Consider the following 12,495-nt stretch of genomic DNA (forward strand, 5'->3'; position numbering starts at 1 on the left):
CATATATATGTGTAATATGTGTATATATGTGTAATATGTGTATATATGTGTAAATATATGTAATATGTGTGCGTATATGTGTGTTTGTATATATGTATATGTGTGTGTGTATATATGTATGTGTATGTATGTGTGTATATATGTATGTGTATATGTGTATATGCTGTATCTACTGTTTGTTTATGTGTATATGCTGTATGTATATGCAGCATTTGTGATATTTATCAGGGCTTCTATTTTGTACTACATGGCAGTATTCGGTATGCATTTTATACTACTTGGCGGTACGTTGTGTCTATTTTATAATACTTGGTGGCATGCTGTGTGCATTTTATACTACATGGCGGTATTCTGTATGCATTTTATACTACATGGCGGTATGCTGTATGCATTTTATAGTGCACGGTGATACGCTGTATGCATTTTATACTACTTGGTGGCACGCTGTAGGCATTTTATACTACTTGGTGGCACGCTGGATGCATTTTATACTACATGGCGGTATTCTGTATGCATTTTATACTACATGGTGATACGCTGTATGCATTTTATACTACATGGCGATACGCTGTATGCATTTTGCATTGCTTTATTTTTACACCAAACCAATATGATGGATCTGGTCCGGACACTCCCTGATATCTTATATTATAAGCTCCACCCCTCCATAACCCCACCCCATATGACCAAAGCCCCGCCCCCACCCCCACCGGGCCATGGAAAACTGGTCTAGCTTAAAGCCGGTCCCTGGTGCAAAAAAGGTTGGGGACCTCTGATCTATATAGACAAAAATTATTTTTTACTTAAAGGGAACCTGTCAACAGGGAAACCTTTCTGAGGGTGTGGTTAATAATGTAGCAGCCTTGAGTCACAGACTTTGTAGTTCCAGCAAGGGATTGTGGACAACTTCTTACTGCCCCTGAAGGTAAAAGCTGTGTATGTCTGTAGTTGAATATTGGAACACAGCACCTAAGTACTAGTTCCATACCAGTAGCATTTTTGTAGCAGTGAGACTTGTGAATTAGGAGCAGAGTGCCAGGGCAGTGTAGTAATATATCTGTTTATACTGGGCTCAGTCACTATCATTGGACTCAAATCAGGTGAGTTGCATACAAATTTTTTAGATTTTTTTCAACATTACAGCCATGGAAAGGAACCATTTAGGGATAAAGGCAATGCTTTTATAAGCACATTTTCTAATAACATATTTATTTGGGGTAGGTTAATTTGCATGATAGGTTCTCTTTAAGCAGGACATGGAAACTAGACCTTGTTGGAGCCCTCCAAACACTTTTCATATCTACATAGAGGCAATCATCAAGGAAACTATGAATAGAGAAAGTTACCAAAACACCTATTGGAGACATAAACAACATAATAAGAGACACCTTAAATCTTATCCAAGGTCACCCCAGCCTAATGTATATTAATAACATATGTTGATACCTACAGCTGTTATGCATACAGGTCTTATTGTAACGCATAACAATGTCTGTATTTTGACACGTATGATGACATATTTTGAAAAATTGGTGACATTTTAGGTCGTTGAGAAGTTAATATAACTGTCAGCTTGTCAATCCGCACGTACGTTTTTCAGTCAGATATCTAATCTATGACTAAAAACAAATTGCCTTCCTCGAAATGCAAATATCTGTGATGAATGATGGCTTCCCATTATGAGTATTTCATCTGCTCATATTTAATCCAGAATCAGTAAAAGCATCTTCTCAACAATCTGCTATCCTCCACAATCCTTGATAACAAGTAATATACTAGAATTATTCACCACTGCCACTCATGTGGACCTTGCTACTTTCGAGAATACTCAAATTCTTCTCAACTTTGGTGTGTACATTCTCAACTCTCAATTTCATTCTATCCAACCCATTTTAGCCCACCTGACCACACAGTATCAGCCCAACTCCCACTAGTGGTTGTCTGTCCCCACGTCCATCAAGAGAAGGCCTTCTTGATCCTCTCGAAGGATGACACCATTGCGTCATCAATCCACATTTTCCATTCTATCATTGGACTTATAAAGCCCAACCTTGGAACAAAGTTGACATTCAGTTGTGAGTGACATCCCTGTAGGCATTGATCCAAAACATAACACTTGAAACATGTAGCACAACTAAGTGCACTACAGAAAAGTTGACCGATATACAAGACATATTCACTTTCAGTCAGGCATGGTGCACACTCTACCAATACGTGGCATGCATGTAAAAATGTAAAAAATTGCAAAAGTATAACTCCATGTATTTTGTGGACATCTGTTCATAAATCCCCTTATATCTTTATTCCTAACTAGTGCTCATGCTACCTAGATATAAGGAAACAGTATACCAGACTACAGTTTTAGAAGGGGTGTAACTACACTGGTAGCAGCCGCTATGGGGCCCACAGTGTCAAGGGGCCCCGGCATCCAACCTTACACTTAAGAATTGAGGATAACTGTATTTGGCACTGTATATGTGTGCACATGTGATATGTGTGTGAGAGTGCATAAATGTGTGTGTATAAGTGAAGAACTGTAAGTTTATGTATACAGGCAGTGCCCGGGTTATGTACAGGAAAGGTTTTATAGGTTTGTTCTTAAGTTGAATTTGTATGCAAGTTGGAACGGTATACATTATCATTGTAACCCCAGTCAAATTTTTTTTGACAATTGGATTTTAAAAATGTTGGATTGTCATAAGAACCAGGATTAGCAATAAATCTTCATTACAGACACCTGTGATAACTGTTATAACTGTTTATTGTAGCCTAAGGCTGAAGTACAGTAAATTAACCAACATCCAGAGGGCCGTTTGTAACTAGGGGTTGTCTGTAAGTCGGGGGTTCTTAAGTAGGGGACTGCCAGTATAGGTAAATAAATGTGCCTGTATATAGGAGTGTAATATGACAATTTTTAGATGGGAAGGGGGCCCCATTCAGAAGTCCGCTATGGGGCCCTCCCTGTCCTAGTTACCCCCCTGCGTATTAGCTTTGTTTGTAGTCTGTAACTATGGAGACACATCAGTCTGCGTAGAAGCTGTATACTCCAAATGTTAGAATGTGTAATATGAAAACTTTTTATTAGCTCCTTCATTCTATATAACAGATACATTGGAAATATACAAAGGATAGCTGCAATGTGTACAGACCCTATAAACCTATCCATTATAACATGTCAGTACTGATATCTCACAGATAACAGTAACTATTCTCTAGATTCGAATAACATTGTCTTTCGTAAGACTTTGGGGTTAGCAACATTCAATGGCCCTGATAATAGACTTACTATGGGGCCGGTAGACGGCCACCGGTGCCTTGAATCAGCTTCAACACTTGCATTCATAATCTACCACGTATGGAGCAGAGAATTCAATAGTCGCAGGTAAAAATAACCCTTATCACAGACACCGTGACAGCTCATCTAATTCTGGGACAATAATAATAGATATTTGGAGTAGAACTGTCACATTTATTTTAGCAAACCGCGCTTCAACCTGAAACTGCAGACTGTTGTATTATGTAAGTAAAAATTCAATCTGTGAAGCAATAATGATGGTGATCAGGTTAGGCTCATCATCTTTGTGTTTGTTCCTATGTAAATGTAGTTCTTGCAACAAGAAACTTAATTGCTACATATACGAACAATCACAAGTGCCAATACAGAGAGTTCACATCCCGTTACATAATAATGGGGACTTGTGTAATAGTCCTGAAGCTGCAGTTTATCCAAATAATGATGCTAAATATGAATTATGCATATCATATGTCACACCTTCTCCCGGTATAATTGGGATGCGCAGCTTCTATAGACATAGATTCCTAATGGGAATTGTTCTGTAGAGATCTTACATGAATATTTACCATTGTAAAGGTTACCAAAAAGTAGGTATTTCTTTGCCGGTTTTTCATACATATAATATTGTTTTTTACTTTATTTTATCACATTCGCGACTGTAGTAATTTGTCCACTAATATTTTAATGTGCTAAAAGATCTATTTACAACTGATAAATTCTCTGTATTTCTGCCCGTAGCTGTTCTCGTTAATAAAAAAAAAGGTACCGTATATACCGGCGTATAAGGCGACTTTTGAAGACTGAAAAATCTTCTGTCTGGTCTGGGGTCGTCTTATACGCCGGTAATGTTTCTTCTCACCTTTCCTGCGATCCACCGAAGCTCCGCTGCTACACTCCGGCCGCTGGTGACAGCTCCGTGGGTGCCGGCGTCGCAGAGAATATGACGTCGGCACGCAGCCGTTACCTTGGACCCCTCAACGCTGCTACCGCGGCCTTCCGGTGCGCTCTCCGGTCCCGCGGCCTCCAGGCGTGCTCTCCGGTCCCGCAGCCGCCCGGTAGGCTTCCTGGTCCCTCGGCCTACGGCTCTCCACACTGCTCCCAAGGCCACTCACCAAGTTGCTGCCCGGCCAGCACACTTCCTAGGCTCACAGTATGCCTCCTAACCGACCCACCCCACTGCAAGATATGTAAGTCCCTATATATGTATGTATAGTTAATGAATGTATGCTATATGTGTGTATTTGCTTACAGTATGTGCTGTATGTATGAAAAAGGGGTAGTCTTATAGGGCGAATATATCTTAAACTCTATATTTTAACAGGAAAGTAGGGGGGTCGTCTTATACACCAGGTCGTCTTATACGCCGATATATACGGTACATGTCCTCCATGTGCCTCTTTTCTACTTCTTTCTGTACTGTGTAAACAGTGTATCCAAAAACATTCAGAGCTTAGTCCCCCTCATACAGAAGAATAATGATTACCGTATTTGCGCACTGGATTATAAGGCGCATCATCAATAAATGCCTGCTAAAAAGTCTAGGTTCATATATAAGGTGCACCGGATCTAAGGCGCACCTGATTATAAGGATGAATGACCAGCAGGTGGCAGACCTGTGCACAGTTCAAGGCAGCTGTTGTCTGTAAGTATGGTTCATATATAAGGCACACTGGACTATAAATCGCACCTTTGATTTCTGAGAGAATCAAAGGATTTCTTGTGCGCCTTATAGTCCGAAAAATACGGTAACTATTTCCATATCTAGCAAATATTTCCCTTGATGATTCATCTCTCTTGGGTGAAAGGCAGTGGTAAAGGGTTACAGGAGCAGATTTCTTAAATAAAGTATATTACAAAGTCCATTATTATCTGCACTATTGATTTCCAAAATTTGGACAAAAGTTTGGTTTACGTGGAATTTTTGGCTCTATCATTTTGAAGTCTTCCGTTCATAAGAAACAGAGTTGTAACAAGATGTTATTTAAATTGAATGGAAGAAAAAGATTGACATATAGTAACGCGACTTCTCCAACTCTCGATACAAATGAATATATTTACTGCCAGAGTACAAGAAAAAAAATCGGAGTATTTGCATCCCCTGGCCCCATTCTGTCAACATATCAGAGAGATTGCTGGATGCACACAGATGTATTCTGGCAACGCTCGAGCTTCCATTTCCTCCTGTCTGTTTCAACATATTAATAATAGGATGAGGCTTCTGGCACGTTTAAAGATAATTAATATTCTATTAAGTTAACTTAAACACTGTCTCGAGAAAAAAAAAAAAAAATCTGCACATATTCCATGTCCTTCCCGGTGATGTTCCCACATTATGAAAATTACTGTACATGTTTTTGTATAATAGCCTGAGGCTGAAGTGTTTGAAAGGAAATGATTTCACATTATCTCCTAAACATTATTACGCCTGTCATCGAAAGTAACATGCCTTCCTTAGCGCTCGCTTTGCTGGTCGGCGGTATATCACAGCGCTGTCAAGTAAAGCCCGTATTGAGGTCAGGCACAAGGCTTCTTGACACTTTAAAACCTTGTGTCTATTACCTAGAGGATGCATTGCCAGAGGAAGCCATTAATACATTACCAATTAGATTATTATGCATTATTTATTAACCCTTTCACTCACTACAGGGTTTTACTCTTAACCCTAGTGTGGCAGGTAAGGCTGAGTAAAGGAGGTAAGCTGTTTAGGACACCAATAAGAAAGGGGTTGAGCTAAAAAAAAAAATTCCGTAAATGCTGATTTTTTTAAAAGACTGATAAGGTGTAGATTTTCTCCAACAAACAAAAAGATCCAGCTCTCTTGCTCCAAAAGTTTTTGGATCAAGGAAATCAGGTGAGTTACAACTAAGCGATGTCTTTCTGACACTTTCCAGTGTTTTTCTACCACACGGATATATAGAGGTAAAATAGGGATTAATGAGACATTTATGGTAGAAGATAAAAGTTAGATGAAAGTTTACCTTTCTGTATGCAGAGCTGTACCCCGTGTCCCATGGGAGTGGCCAGTGAGCAGTGGTTCCATCAGGAAACCGTTCTCCCATGTTTTCCATATTTCTCCCGCCCCCTGTTGCTCTCCCCGTCCGTAAAAATGGCCAATAAAGCCGTATTTGCAGCCATAGGAAAATCACGCTCATGTGCAGGAGGCCTAACTTGATTTTAAGAATCCTGTTTCACTTTCTATCTGGATGTTTGCTCATCACATTTGTCTTCTACTCCTCCTTGATAGGGAGTTCCCATTTCTTCTCCTTTTACCTCATGAACACCATGTTCCCCTTTCTTCTTACTATTACCTCAGCTTAGCCTCACTTCCTGCTTCCTTCCCTCTCTGATGATGTAATTAAAGGGGTTGTCCGAGTTTAAAAAAAAAATATATATGTGGCCGGGAGCGGACTGACTAAAACAATAAAGCTGTACTTCCCTTCCGGTGCCCTCCGGTATCCAGCGCTGCTGTCGCTCCGGTCCGGGCGCCATGTAAACAAACATGGCCGCCGGAGCAGCGCTGCATTCAGCTTCCGGACGGCCGTGGCCGGGTACGCCTATCCGTCCCTATACACAGCATTGTGTATGGGGGCCGGAAGGTTGTCGGGTCCAGCCGGAAGCTGAATGCAGCGCTGCTCTGGCGGCCATGTTTGTTTATATGGCGCCCGGACCGGAGCGACAGCAGCGCTGGATACGGGAGGGCACCGGGAGGTAAGTACAGCTTTATTATTTTAGTCAGCCCGCTCCCGGCCACATATATTTTTTTATTAAAACTCGGACAACCCCTTTAAGCCCCATCCCTTTCGCCTCCTGGCTCATCACACAAGCCCTGCACCAGAACAATTAATGGGAGTAAGGCCTCATTCAGGAAGCCGTTCCGGGGGCCATGATCTGGTCACATGCTTTGTGACCAGTTCATGGCCCCAATAGAACTCTATGGGGGAGATTTATCATTAGGTTTCTGAATCTCCTCCAGAGGTCCTTAAAATGCAGGCTACAATTCACACGTCCTTGTGCTCAGTTTACACTCCCCTTTATTTTCTGGGTTGGTTTGATCTCAGAGATACCAAATTTTAATTATTATGTTTCAATAGATGAAAAAAAAAATTGTAATTCAATCTTTGTTGTGCCATATTCTGACACCAATAACTTTTTCATACTTAACTTTCACATGTAAATATGCATGCAGCTGTATGTCCTATACTCTCCTTTGCAACTTTTAGCACAACCATAGACATTATTATTGGTGTCCCGGCAGTCTGACCCTCAGGAAATTCATTGTTATCCTCTATCTTATAAAATGGTAAAAACAACCCCTTGTATTTCAAGGTCAACATTATTGATGACCTCTCCTTATAATATTTCATCACTGAGAGCTCCGTTCTCAGTCACTGCATCTCAGATTGCATTATAATGAATGAGAAGTGATCTGCAGTAACCTGGTCTGGCCACTACACAGAGAATGGAGCTGTCTGTGTCTTGTTCCATTCTCTTTTGATCAACTGCTGAGAACAGAGTATTCGTGAAGGTGTTGGTGTCACATTGGAAAGGATCTGATATTGAGGAGTTCCACTTAGACTTGTTACTCAATAGTTATAGCTTTAGAAAATCCCTTTAACAGCAGGTAGATACAACAAATGGCAAGCAAATGCTGATATAGAGTGTGAATGCCGTCATTAACCCCTTAAGGACGGAGGGTTTTCCGGCTCATTTCTCACTCTCCAACTTCAAAAATCCATAACTTTTTCATTTTTACGTGTACAGACCTGTGTGAGGGCTTATTTTGTGCGTAACAAATTTTACTTTCCCGTAATGTTATTTATTTTAACATGCCGTGTACTGCGAAGCTGAAAAAAAATTCCAAATGTGGAAAAATTGAAAAAAAAACGCACGTGCGTCACGTTCTTGTGGGCTCAGTTTTTACGACTTTCACTCTTCGCTCCAAATAACACGCCTACTTTATTCTTTGGTTCGGTGCGATCGCGGTGATACCAAATTTATATAGGTTTTATTGTGTTTTAATACATTTTCAAAAATTAAACGAATGTGTACAAAAAAGAAAAAAAATTTTTTGCCATCTTCTGACGCTAATAACTTTTTCATACTTTGGCGCACGGAAATGTGTGAGGGGTCATTTTTTGCGAAATGAGGCGACGTTTTCATTGCTACCATTTTGAGGTCTGTGCGACATTTTGATCATTTTTTATTTCATTTTTTATGTTATGTAAAAAGGTGTAAAAGTCGCATTTCGGACATTTGGGCGCCATTTCCCGCCTCGGAGGTCACCGCCGGCCGTAACCGTTTTTATATTTTGATAGATCGGGCATTTTGGGACGCGGCGATACCTAATATGTCTGTGATTTTTACTGTTTGTTATGTTTTATATCCGTTCTAGGGAAAGGGGGGTGATTTGAACTTTTAATATTTTATTAATTTTTTTTATTTTTTAAACTTTTTTTTTTCTTTTTTTTTTCACTATTTTTTAGATCATCTAGGGTACATTAACCCTAGATGATCAGATCGCTCCTACCATATACTGCAATACTACAGTATTGCAATATATGGCGTTTTTGCAGGTCTTACATTACAATGAGCCACTGGCTCATTGTAACGAACCTGCATAAACCATGTAGCCTCGTGTCAAGAGAAGACCCGAGGCTACCATGGTAACCGATCGCCGCCCCCCGATGACGTTCTGGGGCGTGGCGATCGAAAAAAAGATGGCGGCGCCCGCGCGCCGCCGTCTTTTAAACGTCGCCCGCGACTTTGCGGGCGGCGTTTAGAGGGTTAATAGCCGCGATCGGTGCAAGCACCGACCGCGGTTATTAGCGGTGGGGGTTTTGTGCAAAATGCAAAAACCCCCACCTCTGTATGAAGAGGACTCAGCCCGTGAGCCCTCTTCATACATCCCTTATACCTCTGCGCCGTAGAGCTACGGCGCAGAGCGTTAAGGGGTTAATGGATGAATTCCCCATGATGCAACATGAAACTTTGCAAACACTTAGGATTTTAGGATCAGTTTTTTATATGGTATTTAAATGGTTATACAGGGCAACATCTCAACAGGATATAATGTCAATATATATTAAAAATAATATATACAGGCAGTCCCGGGTTACATACAAGATAGGGTCTGTAGGTTTGTTCTTAAGTTGAGTTTGTATGTAAGTCGGAACTGTATATTTTATCACTGTAACCCCAGCCAGAACTTTTTTGGTCTCTGTGACAATTGGATTTTAAAAATGTTGGGTTGTCATAAGAATCAATATTAACACTAAAGCTTCATTACAGACACCTGTGATGACTGTTAGAGCTTATTATTGTAGCCTAGGACTAAAGTACAATAAATTACCATTATCCAGGTGTCCGTTTGTTACTAGGGGTCGTATGTAAGTCGAGTGTTCTTAAGTAGGGGACCGCCTGTACTAAAAAATAATCACATAATCAATGCCTAAATGGGACAGTCCTTAAGGGGTTAATTTACAAAAGGGCAGAGTGAAGAGGGGTATATTGTATATTGCCAGCCATAAAGCAAGCTGTCTTAGTGCGGCATATATTATTAAAACTACAGGCATTAGTTCTCTAATGATCGCTGTGCAGCACACAAACCCCTCGAGTTACAGTCATTCAAAGTTGTCTGGGAAATCACGTGCGCCCTGCAAAAGTATTTGACCCCCCCCTCCTGTATCATTGAATTACAATGGATTTTTGCTTGGTTTGTTTCATTGGATTAACACAATACCTAAATTTCCATGGCAACATAAACAATAATTAAAGGGGTTATCCAGGTAAATAAAAAGTTTTATACATGGATGAAGGACTTTAAAAATTATAAGTTGCATATATACTTACCTCTCTCCCCGCTCCTGTGCAGCTGCGGCACAGGCCGTCACTGCCAGGTCAGTGATACAGAAGTTGCCAATGCCGTACCAACTGCAGCCACCCACCTGCTACAGCATACATTTTTAGGATGTAGCAGGTATGCGGCAATGTTTGGGAGGGCACTGCTAGCCTCTGGCAACAAACAGGGACCTGGTAGTGATGGCCGGCACCGCAGCTGAACAGGAGCGTGGAGAGAGGTAAGTATATATGCAACTTATAATTTTTAAAGTCCTTCATCCATATATAAAACTTTTTATTTACCTGCAACTCATCATTTTTAAAGACCCCCAGCCATATATAAAACTTTTTATATACCTAGATAACCCCTTTAAAGAGGTTCCTTGACCCCTTTGTTCATTTTTTACTTTCAATAATTTTTATTAAAGTTTTCCATTTTTTAAAAACATATACAAGAAAGAAAAGATACCAATACATGACACAGATTACAGTAACAGAGTTGTTCATAGTATATCATGAAAAGCTTTCTAAGTTTGTAGGCTTTATGTGCATCTTGGCAAATCAAGTTTATGCAAGCTTAGATATTAGAAAGCTACTTAGATAGAATATTATGACATACAATTGTATTTGTAGGGAATGTAAGATTTATGTAATAAATACATTGTACAGGCAGCTGATGTAAGAGGTCAGTATAGAGCAACCTTATAACCTTTGGTCAATTTTTGACACTTCAAGCTGGGCCGGAAGCAGGGCCTCCCCGCCCGCTCGCAACCCCGCTCGCGCTCCTTCCTCCCCCGCCTGAACAAGCGTCCGTCCTCCCCAGGGCCGGATTATAGGCGGGGCTCCCGGGGCTCAAGCCCCGGGGCCCCCACCATCTTGCCCCCACAGGGGGCCCCCACCAGATCGCGCCAACCGGGCCCTGACTCCTCAGCCGCCACCTCCTTTAGCCGTCCGTCCAACCCCGGCACAGGTGACCGCCTCCCCACATATCCCCCTTCATGGCCTCCCCGTCCACCCCCGGCACAAGTTGCCGCCTCCCCGTCCGCCCCTCGGCACAGGTTCCCACCTCCCTGCCCGCCCGGGCCTCCCCGCCCACTCGCAACCCCGCTCGCGCTCCTTCCTCCCCCGCCTGAACAAGCGTCCGTCCTCCCCCCCACCCGAACAAGTGGCCGTCCTCCGCTCCCCCCTTCTGCCCGAAAAGCGTCTGTCCTCCGCTCTCCTCCGATCCTCCCCCACGGCGGAAGAAGCGGCATTCCTCCGCTCCCCAACCCCCCCCCCTGCCCGAACAAGTGGCCACCCTCCGCTTTCCCCCCCTGCACGAAAAGCGTCTGTCCTCCGCTGTACTCCGATCCTCCCCCACGGCGGAACAAGCGTCCATCCTCCGCTCTCCCCCCCCACCGAACAAGCGGCCATCCTCCGCAATCCCCCCCCCCCACCTGGAACAAAGCGTCCGACCTCCGCCCCCCCCCCCCCCCTGGAACAAGCGTCCGTCCTCCGCTCTCCCCCGGCGGAACAAGCGGCCGTCCTCCGCAATCCCCCCCCCCCCTGGAACAAGCTGCCGTCCTCCGCTCCCCCCTGGCGGAACAAGCATCCGTCCTCCACTCCCCCCCCCCCTGAACAAGCGGCCGTCTTCTGCTACCCCCCACCCCCGCCCGAACACCCCACCCCCGTCAGAACAAGCAACCGGAAGACGCCCCCCCCCCCCCCGTCGAACAAGAACCACCCCGAACATCGCCATCACCCTAAAAGGGTAAGTATACATTACATATGTAATATGTATTTATCTGTGTGTATATATGATGTATATTCTGTGTATATATGCATCTACTGTCTATATATGTATATACTGTGTATATATGCATCTACTGTCTATATATGTATATACTGTGTATATATGCATCTACTGTCTATATATGTATATACTGTGTATATATGCATCTACTGTCTATATATGTATATACTGTGTATATATGCATCTACTGTCTATATATGTATATACTGTGTATATGTGTATATACTGTATATACATTCATCTACTGTCTATATATGTATATACTGTGTATATATGCATCTACTGTCTATATATGTATATACTGTGTATATATGCCTCTACTGTCTATATATGTATATACTGTGTATATATGCCTCTACTGCCTATATATGCCTCTACTGTGTATATGTGTATATACTGTAAATACATTCATCTACTGTCTATATATGTATATACTGTGTATATATGCATCTACTGTGTATATATATATATACTGTGTATATATGCCTCTACTGTCTATATATGTATATACTGTGTATATATGCATTTACTGTATTTATTCACGCATATATTTGTATATATATGATGTATG

The 12,495-nt window shown here is 42.0% G+C and overlaps 1 long non-coding RNA gene across 1 annotated transcript in view; it reads left to right on the plus strand.

The window, feature by feature from the left end:
- Positions 1–12,495, plus strand: part of LOC140106780 (uncharacterized) — a 105,464-nt gene that overhangs the window by 732 nt on the left and 92,237 nt on the right. The gene's annotated exons all lie outside the window — the stretch shown is intronic.

This window comes from Engystomops pustulosus, chromosome 11, assembly GCF_040894005.1.
Source record: "Engystomops pustulosus chromosome 11, aEngPut4.maternal, whole genome shotgun sequence".
Lineage (NCBI taxonomy): Eukaryota > Metazoa > Chordata > Amphibia > Anura > Leptodactylidae > Engystomops > Engystomops pustulosus.